This window comes from Triticum aestivum, chromosome 6B (assembly GCF_018294505.1).
Source record: "Triticum aestivum cultivar Chinese Spring chromosome 6B, IWGSC CS RefSeq v2.1, whole genome shotgun sequence".
Classification (NCBI taxonomy): domain Eukaryota; kingdom Viridiplantae; phylum Streptophyta; class Magnoliopsida; order Poales; family Poaceae; genus Triticum; species Triticum aestivum.
This window is the reverse complement of record NC_057810.1, coordinates 561,449,043-561,460,442: the sequence shown is the minus strand read 5'-3', so window position 1 is coordinate 561,460,442 and position 11,400 is coordinate 561,449,043.

The window sequence follows — 11,400 nt, the reverse complement described above, 5'->3', positions numbered from 1 at the left end:
CAGCAGCGAGGCAGGGCGCGGTCAAGCGGGAGAAGCATGCGGGTTTGCGAGCTAGGGTGCCGCAGGGATGCAACAGGAGCGGGTGTGGGCGCATGCAGGCCATCTAGGTGTGTGGCCCGGGCGGGCGCGAGCCCGCGGCCATAGGGGCGCAGGATCATGACCACTTGTCGGCGAGCGCAGGGCGGTCACAGGCGCGACAGATGGCGTGGATCGAAGGGGACAAGCATGGGGTAGAGAAGGAGCTCACATCGAGGTCGAGGGGGAGCCCAAGGGGCGGGAGTGACCGGAGCGCGGCGAACCAGGCAGAGCTTCACGGCGGCCGTGGCGGAGAGTGACGACGCAGGAGGCATGGATAGAGTGTCCCATCTTCTATCCGTAATTGGAGGAGATGAAGAGGACCACAACCATCCTCGTGGACATATGCACGCATCGCGAGGTGGCTCCGGTGCACGACCACGACGATGGCGCTGTGGTGGCTTTTCTCGGTTCAAGCTCGAGGATGAGAGAGAGAGAGAGAGAGAGTGAGGGGAGAGTGAGTGGGGCTAGGGTTTGGTCGAAGGGAACTGGGGGTTGCCCTTATCCATCGTGGGGAGGTTGCAGGATGGGTGACACGCGAGCATCTCCGGCCATGGTAGAGTGGATGAGCACCACGCCCTGCCTCTGCTCCTGTAGCAAGGAGGGGGTGACCTGGTTGGGCTGGGCCTCAATGCACTGTGCACTTGAGCCTAGGAGCAAAGTGGGTGTTTTTTCCTTTATGTTTCTTCATTTATTTCTATACTTAATCAATTAGTTGCAAAATAAAACTTCGCACACAAATACTACACATTATTTTGAAAAGGCTCACAAATTTTTAGGTCATTTGGAAATATTTAAATTTATGTTTGCATTTAATGGTTCAAATAAGTGTTGTTGGGGTACTTTAAAATATTTCTAGGGGCATTTTGGTCATTTCAAAATGGGTGGTTTGTTCAAGAAAAATACATAGGGATTTTATGGGATATTATAAACATTTGAGTCTTGTTGTTTGAAGAAATAATTATTTTGAATTTAGTTTAAATTTGAATCTGGATTGGGTTTGGATCAGTGTGAGGATTAGAAAAAAATGTGATGACATGGCACCATTAGTATTGGATTATTGTAGCAAGACACTGGTGGTGTTACAATTCTCCTCCACTACAAGAAATCTCGTCCCGAGATTTAAGAGGTAGATTAAGGGGAAGGAATTGGTTATGAAATTCTAACGAATCTTCTTGGTCTTGGTTGCTCTTCTCGAAGAAGTCGATCCCTTCTGTTGACGTCTTCATTCGTCTGCTCCATGTCATCATGATGAAGTCGTCATCCTTTCATCGGGAACTCCATCGTACTTACAAGTAGGGTAGAAATGGGAAACTATAAGGACAGATGTCTCGAAGGATTGGCGTCCGTAATTATCTCAGGGAAGGAGATTTTAGACGCACAAGGAAACATATCGAGAGTGATATCAGGAGGTTCAACAAGTCTCAATCAGGTAGGCATCCAGCTGATGCCTAAAACAGGTGATGAAGGGGTTCAGAGCAATGAAGAATAATGTTGCATCTGATACCGGAATGAAACATGGTAAGAAAATTAGCTCATGAATTACATACGAAGCCAAGTGCAAAGGATGTTGGGGAACGTAGCAGAAATTCAAAATTTTCCTACGTGTCACCAAGATCTATCTATGGAGAGACCAGCAACGAGTAGAAAGAGAGTGCATCTACATACCCTTGTAGATCGCTAAGCGGAAGCGTTCAAGTGAACGGGGTTGATGGAGTCGTACTCGTCGTGATTCAAATCACCGATGATCCTAGTGCCGAACGGACGGCACCTCCGCGTTCAACACACGTACAGCCCGGTGACGTCTCCCACGCCTTGATCCAGCAAGGAGAGAGGGAGAGGTTGAGGAAGACTCCATCCAACAGCAGCACAACGGCGTGGTGGTGGTGGAGGAGCGTGGCAATCCAGCAGGGCTTCGCCAAGCACCATGGGAGAGGAGGAGTAGGGAGAGAGGTAGGGCTGTGCCAGAACTTCGTGTATAGCTCCCATGCGCCTCCCCACTATATATAGGGGTGGAGGGGCTGGTTTCTTGCCCTCCAAGTCCATTGGGGCGTTGGCCAAGGTGGGAGGAAAGAAATCTCATTATTTCCTTCCCCACCGATTGTTATCCCCCCTTTTTAGGGATCTTGATCTTATCCCTTCGGGATATGATCTTATTCCTTCTAAGGGGGGATCTTGGTGCGCCTTGACCAGGGGTGTGGGGCCTTGCCCCCACTACCCACGTCCATGTGGGTCCCCCCATGCAGGTGGGCCCCACTCCGGAACCTTCTAGAACCTTCCCGGTACAATACCGAAAAATCCCGAACATTTTCCGGTGGCCAAAATAGGACTTCCCATATATAAAGCTTTACCTCCGGACCATTGCGGAACTCCTCGTGACGTCCGGGATCTCATCCGGGACTCCGAACAACATTCGGTAACCACATACAAACTTCCTTTATAACCCTAGCGTCATCGAACCTTAAGTGTGTAGACCCTACGGGTTCGGGAGACATGTAGACATGACCGAGACGTTCTCCGGTCAATAACCAACAGCGGGATCTGGATACCCATGATGGCTCCCACATGTTCCACGATGATCTCATTGGATGAACCACAATGTCAAGGACTTAATCAATCCCGTATTCAATTCCCTTTGTCTATCGGTATGTTACTTGCCCGAGATTCGATCGTCGGTATCCAATACCTTGTTCAATCTCGTTACTGGCAAGTCACTTTACTCGTTCCGTAACACATCATCCCGTGATCAACTCCTTGGTCACATTGCGCATATGATGATGTCCTACCGAGTGGGCCCAGAGATACCTCTCCGTTTACACGGAGTGACAAATCCCAGTCTCGATCCGCATAAAACAATAGATACTTTCGGAGATACCTGTAGTGCACCTTTATAGTCACCCAGTTACGTTGTGACGTTTGATACACCCAAAGCACTCCTACGGTATCCAGGAGTTACACGCTCTCATGGTCGAAGGAAGAGATACTTGACATTGGCAAAGCTCTAGCAAATGAACTACACGATCTTTTGTGCTAGTCTTAGGATTGGGTCTTGTCCATCACATCATTCTCCTAATGATGTGATCCCGTTATCAACGACATCCAATGTCCATAGCCAGGAAACCATGACTATCTGTTGATCACAACGAGCTAGTCAACTAGAGGCTCACTAGGGACATATTGTGGTCTATGTATTCACACGTGTATTACGATTTCCGGATAATACAGTTATAGCATGAATAAAAGACAATTATCATGAACAAGGAAATATAATAATAATACTTTTATTATTGCCTCTAGGGCATATTTCCAACAGTCTCCCACTTGCACTAGAGTCAATAATCTAGTTCACATCGCCATGTGATTAACACTCACAGGTCACATCGCCATGTGACTAATACCCAAGAGTTTACTAGAGTCAGTAGTCTAGTTCACATAACTATGTGATTAACACTCAATGAGTTTTATGTTTGATCATATTGCTTGTGAGAGAGGTTTTAGTCAACGGGTCTGAACCTTTCAGATCCGTGTGTGCTTTACAAATCTCTATGTCATCTCCTAGATGCAGCTACCACGCTCTATTTGGAGCTATTCCAAACAACTGTTCTACTTGGAGCTATTCTAAATTATTGCTCCATTATATGTATCCGGTCTCTCTACTCAGAGCTATCCGGATAGGTGTCAAGCTTGCATCGTCGTAACCTTTACGACGAACTCTTTTACCACCTCCATAATCGAGAAAATTCCTTAGTCCACTAGTTACTAAGGATAACTTTGACCGCTGTCCTGTGAGCCATTCTTGGATCACTCTTGTACCCCTTGACTGACTCATGGCAAGGCACACTTCAGGTGCGGTACACAGCATAGCATACTGAAGAGCCTACGTCTTAAGCATAGGGGACGACCTTCGTCCTTTCTCTCTATTCTGCCGTGGTCGAGCTTTAAGTCTTAACTTCGTACCTTACAACTCAGGCAAGAACTCCTTCTTTGACTGGTCCATCTTGAACACCTTCAAGATCATGTCAAGGTATGTGCTCATTTGAAAGTATTATTAAGCATTTTGATCTATCCTTATAGATCTTGATGCTCAATGTTCAAGTAGCTTAATCCAGGCTTTCCATTGAAAAACACTTTCAAAATAACCCTATATGCTTTCCAGAAATTCTACGTCATTTCTGATCAACAATATGTCAACAACATATACTCATCAGAAATTCTATAGTGCTCCCACTCACTTCTTTGGAAATACAAGTTTCTCATAAACTTTGTACAAACCCAAAATTTTTGATCATCATCAAAGCATACATTCCAACTCCGAGATGCTCACTCCAGTCCTTAGAAGGATTGCTGGAGCTTTGCATACTTATTAGCATCTTTCGGGATTGACAAAACCTTCCGGTTGTATCACATACAACCTTTCCTCATTAAAATCGTCGAGGAAACAATGTTTTGACATCCTATCTGCAAGATTTCATAAATAATGCAGTAATCGCTAATATAATTCCAACAGACTCTTAGCATCGCTACGAGTGAGAAAATCTCATCGTAGTCAACTCCTTGAACTTGTCGGAAAACATCTTAACGACAAGTCGAGCTTTCTTAATGGTGACATTTACCATCATTGTCCGTCTTCCTTTTGAAATCCATCTGTACTCATTAGCCTTACGACCATCGAGCCGTTCTGCCAAAGTCTACACTTTGTTTTCATACATGGATCCTCTCTCGGATTTTATGGCCTCAAGCCATTTATCGGAATCCGGGCCCACCATCGCTTCTCCATAGCTCGTAGGTTCATTGTTGTCTAGCAACATGACCTTCAAGACAGGATTACGTACCACTCTGAAGTAGTACGCATCCTTGTCATCCTACGAGGTTTGGGAGTGACTTGATCCGAAGTTTCATGATCAATATCATAAGCTTCCACTTCAATTGGTGTAGGTGCCACAGGAACAACTCCCTGTGCCCTGTCACACACTAGTTGAAGAGACGGTTCAATAACCTCATCAAGTCTCCACCATCCTCCCACTCAATTCTTTCGAGAGAAACTTTTCCTCGAGAAAGGACCCGATTCTAGAAACAATCCATATTGCTTTCGGATCTGAATTAGGAGGTATACCCAACTGTTTTGGGTTTCCTATGAAGATGCATTTTATCCGCTTTGGGTTCGAGCTTATCAACCTGAAACTTTTTCATATAAGCGTCGCAGCCCCAAACTTTTAAGAAACGACAACTTAGGTTTCTCTAAACCATAATTCATACGGTGTCATCTCATCGGAATTACGTGGTGCCCTATTTAAAGTGAATGTGGTTGTCTCTAATGCCTAACCCATGAACGATAGTGGTAATTCGATAAGAGACATCATGGTACGCACCATATCCAATAGGGTGCAACTATGATGTTCGGACACACCATCACATTATGGTGTTCCAGGCGGTATTAATTGCGAAACAATTTCCACAATGTCTTAATTGTGTGCCAAAACTCGTAACTCAGATATTCATCTCTATGATCATATCATAGACATTTTATCCTCTTGTCACAATGATCTGCTACTTCACTCTGAAATTACTTGAACCATTCAATAATTCAGACTTGTGTTTCATCAAGTAAATATACTCAACATTTACTCGAATCATCTGTGAAGTAAGAACATAATGATATTCACTGCATGCCTCAGCACTCATTCGACTGCACACATCAAAATGTGTTACTTCCAACAAGTTGCTATCTTGTTCCATCTTACTGAAAATGAGGCTTTTCAGTCATCTTGCCCATGTGGTATGATTTGCATATCTCAAGTGATTCAAAATCAAGTGAGTCCGAACGATCCATTTGCATGGAGTTTCTTCATGCATATACACCAATAGACATGGTTCGCATGTCTCAAACTTTTCAAAAACGAGTGAGTCCAAAGATCCATCAACATGGAGCTTCTTCATGCGTTTTATACCATTATGACTTACATGGCAGTGCCACAAGTAAGTGGTACTATCATTACTATCTTATATCTTTTGGCATGAAAATGTGTATCACTACGACCGAGATTCAATAAACCATTCCTTTAGGTGCAAGACCATTGAAGGTATTATTCAAAAATAGAGTAACCATTATTCTCCTTAAATGAATAACCGTATTGCGATAGACATAATCCAATCATGTCTATGCTCAACGCAAACACCAATCTCGGTGGTAGAGGGAGCGTGCGATGCTTGATCATATCAACCTTGGAAACACTTCCAACATATATCGTCAGCTCACCTTTAGCTAGTCTCCGTTTATTCCGTAGCTTTTATTTCGAGTTACTAACACTTAGCAACCGAACCGGTATCCAATACCCTGGTGCTACTAGGAGTACTAGTAAAGTACACATTAACATAATGTATATCCAATATACTTCTATCGACCTTGCCAGCCTTCTCATCTACCAAGTATCTAGGGTAATGCTGCTCCAGTGGTTGTTCCCCTTATTACAGAAGCACTTAGTCTCGGGTTTGGGTTCAACCTTGGGTTTCTTCACTAGAGCAGCAGCTGAATTGCCGTTTCATGAAGTATCCCTTTGTTCCCTTGCCCTTCTTGAAACTAGTGGTTTCACCAACCATCAACAATTGATGCTCCTTCTTGATTTCTACTTTCGCGGTGTCAAACATCATGAATATTTCAAGGATCATCATATCTATCCCTGATATGTTATAGTTAATCACGAAGCTCTAGCAGCTTGGTGGCAATGACTTTGGGGAAACATCACTATCTCATCTGGAGGATCAACTCCCACTCGATTCAAGTGATTGTTGTGCTCAGACAATCTGAGCACAAGCTCAACGATTGAGCTTTTCTCCCTTAGTTTGCAGGCTAAGAAAATCGTCGGAGGTCTTATACCTCTTGACGTGGGCACGAGCCTGAAATCCCAATTTCAGCCCTCGAAACATCTCATATGTTCCGCGACGTTTCGAAAACGTCTTTGGTGCCTCTACTTAAACCATTTAATTGAACTATCACGTAGTTATCAAAACGTGTATGTCCGATGTTCGCAACATCGACAAACGACGTTGGGGTTCAGCACACTGAGCGGTGCATTAAGGACATAAGCTTTCTACTGATCGCATAATCGCTACTATCAACTTTCAACTATATTTTCTCTAGGAACATATCTAAACAGTGGAACTAAAGCGCGAGCTTACGACATAATTTGCAAAAGGTCTTTTGACTATGTTCAGGATAATTAAGTTCATCTTATGAACTCCCACTTAGATAGACATCCCTCTGGTCATCTAAGTGATCACATGATCCGAGTCAACTAGGCCGTGTCCGATCATCACGTGAGACGGACTAGTCATCATCGGTGAACATCTTCATGTTGATCGTATCTACCATACGACTCATGCTCGACCTTTCGGTCTCCGTGTTCCGAGGCCATGTCTGCACATGCTAGGCTCGTCAAGTTAACCCTAAGTGTTTTCGCTGTGTAAAACTGTCTTACACCCGTTGTATGTGAACGTAAGAATCCATCACACCCGATCATCACGTGGTGCTTAGAAGCGACGAACTGTAGCAACGGTGCACAGTTAGGGGAGAACACTTCTTGAAATTTTGTAAGGGATCATCTTATTTACTACCGTCGTCCTAAGCAAACAAGATGCATAAACATGATAAACATCACATGCAATCAAATAGTGACATGATATGGCCAATATCATTTTGCTCCTTTTGATCTTCATCTTCGGGGCTCCATGATCATCATCGTCACCGGCACGACACCATGATCTCCATCATCGTGTCTTCATGAAGTTGTCACGCCAACGACTACTTCTACTTCTATGACTAACGCGTTTAGCAATAAAGTAAAGTAGTTTACATGGCGTTCTTCAATGACACGCAGGTCATACAATAAATAAAGACAACTCCTATGGCTCCTGCCGGTTGTCATACTCATCGACATGCAAGTCGTGAATCCTATTACAAGAACATGATCAATCTCATACATCACATATCATTCATCACATTCTTCTTGGCCATATCACATCACATAGCATACCCTGCAAAAACAAGTTAGACGTCCTCTAATTGTTGTTGCATGTTTTACGTGGCTGCTATGGGTTTCTAGCAAGAACGTTTCTTACCTACGCAAGACCACAACGTGATATGCCAATTGCTATTTACCCTTCATAAGGACCCTTTTCATCGAATCCGTTCCGACTAAAGTGGGAGAGACTGGCACCCGCTAGCCACCTTATGCACCAAGTGCATGTCAATCGGTGGAACCTGTCTCACGTAAGAGTACGTGTAAGGTCGGTCCGGGCCGCTTCATCCCACAATACCGTCGAAACAAGATTGGACTAGTAACGGTAAGCATATTGAACAACATCAACGCCCACAACTACTTTGTGTTCTACTCGTGCAAAGAATCTACGCAATAGACCTAGCTCATGATGCCACTGTTGGGGAACGTAGCAGAAATTCAAAATTTTCCTACGTGTCACCAAGATCTATCTATGGAGAGACCAGCAACGAGTAGAAAGAGAGTGCATCTACATACCCTTGTAGATCGCTAAGCGGAAGCGTTCAAGTGAACGGGGTTGATGGAGTCGTACTCGTCGTGATTCAAATCACCGATGATCCTAGTGCCGAACGGACGGCACCTCCGCGTTCAACACACGTACAGCCCGGTGACGTCTCCCACGCCTTGATCCAGCAAGGAGAGAGGGAGAGGTTGAGGAAGACTCCATCCAACAGCAGCACAACGGCGTGGTGGTGGTGGAGGAGCGTGGCAATCCAGCAGGGCTTCGCCAAGCACCATGGGAGAGGAGGAGTAGGGAGAGAGGTAGGGCTGTGCCAGAACTTCGTGTATAGCTCCCATGCGCCTCCCCACTATATATAGGGGTGGAGGGGCTGGTTTCTTGCCCTCCAAGTCCATTGGGGCGTTGGCCAAGGTGGGAGGAAAGAAATCTCATTATTTCCTTCCCCACCGATTGTTATCCCCCCTTTTTAGGGATCTTGATCTTATCCCTTCGGGATATGATCTTATTCCTTCTAAGGGGGGATCTTGGTGCGCCTTGACCAGGGGTGTGGGGCCTTGCCCCCACTACCCACGTCCATGTGGGTCCCCCCATGCAGGTGGGCCCCACTCCGGAACCTTCTAGAACCTTCCCGGTACAATACCGAAAAATCCCGAACATTTTCCGGTGGCCAAAATAGGACTTCCCATATATAAATCTTTACCTCCGGACCATTCCGGAACTCCTCGTGACGTCCGGGATCTCATCCGGGACTCCGAACAACATTCGGTAACCACATACAAACTTCCTTTATAACCCTAGCGTCATCGAACCTTAAGTGTGTAGACCCTACGGGTTCGGGAGACATGTAGACATGACCGAGACGTTCTCCGGTCAATAACCAACAGCGGGATCTGGATACCCATGATGGCTCCCACATGTTCCACGATGATCTCATCGGATGAACCACGATGTCAAGGACTTAATCAATCCCGTATTCAATTCCCTTTGTCTATCGGTATGTTACTTGCCCGAGATTCGATCGTCGGTATCCAATACCTTGTTCAATCTCGTTACCGGCAAGTCACTTTACTCGTTCCGTAACACATCATCCCGTGATCAACTCCTTGGTCACATTGCGCATATGATGATGTCCTACCGAGTGGGCCCAGAGATACCTCTCCGTTTACACGGAGTGACAAATCCCAGTCTCGATCCGCATAAAACAATAGATACTTTCGGAGATACCTGTAGTGCACCTTTATAGTCACCCAGTTACGTTGTGACGTTTGATACACCCAAAGCACTCCTACGGTATCCAGGAGTTACACGCTCTCATGGTCGAAGGAAGAGATACTTGACATTGGCAAAGCTCTAGCAAATGAACTACACGATCTTTTGTGCTAGTCTTAGGATTGGGTCTTGTCCATCACATCATTCTCCTAATGATGTGATCCCGTTATCAACGGCATCCAATGTCCATAGCCAGGAAACCATGACTATCTGTTGATCACAACGAGCTAGTCAACTAGAGGCTCACTAGGGACATATTGTGGTCTATGTATTCACACGTGTATTACGATTTCCGGATAATACAGTTATAGCATGAATAAAAGACAATTATCATGAACAAGGAAATATAATAATAATACTTTTATTATTGCCTCTAGGGCATATTTCCAACAAAGGATACTTCACAATCAACGTTGTACATGAGAGTCAGGTTTCAATCCTGTGGAACTGTGGTGAGTGTGGAGTACAAGTGGGAAGGGCAGTGACATCTTGTTGAGGAACGTTGCAGAAAATAAAAAAATTCTACGCTTCACCAAGATCAATCTATGGAGTCATCTAGCAACGAGAGAGAGGAGTGCATCTACATATCCTTGTAGATCGTGAGCGAAAGCGTTCAAGAGAACGGGGTTGAAGGAGTCGTACTCGTCGTGAACCAAATCACCGATGATCCTAGCGCCGAATGGACGACACCTCCGCGTTCAACACATGTACGGTTGGGGAAGACGTCTCCTCCTTCTTGATGCAGCAAGGGGGAGGGAGAGGTTGACGTAGATCCAGCAGCACGACGACGTGGTGGTGGAAGCAGCGGTGATCTCGGCAGGGCTTCGCCAAGCTCAGCGAGAGGGAGAGGTGTTACGAGGGGAGAGGGAGGTGCCAGGGGCTAGGGTGCGGCTGCCCTCCCTCCCCCCTCTTTATATAGGGGCCTTGGGGAGGCGCCGGCCCCCTAGAGATCTAATCTCAAGGGGGGCGGCGGCCAAGGGGGGGAACTTGCCCCCCAAGCCAAGTGGGGCGCCCCCCACCCCTAGGGTTTCCAACCCTAGGCGCAGGGGGAGGCCCAAGGGGGTGCACCAGCCCATCAGGGGCTGGTTCCCTTCCCTCTTCAGCCGACGGGGCCCTCCGGGATAGGTGTCCCCACCCGGTGGACCCCCGGGACCCTTCCGGTGGTCTCGGTACAATACCAGTGACCCCAAAACTTTCCCGGTGGCCGAAACTGGACTTCCTATATACAATTCTTCACCTCCGGACCATTCCGGAACACCTCGTGACGTCCGGGATCTCATCCGGGACTCCGAACAACTTTCGGGTTACCGCATACTAATATCTCTACAACCCTAGCATCACCGAACCTTAAGTGTGTAGACCCTACGGGTTCGGGAATCACGCAGACATGACCGAGACAGCTCTCCGGCCAATAACCAACAGCGGGATCTGGATACCCATGTTGGCTCCAACATGTTCCACGATGATCTCATCGAATGAACCACGATGTCAAGGATTCAAGTAATCCCGCATACAGTTCCATTTGTTAATCGGTACGTTACT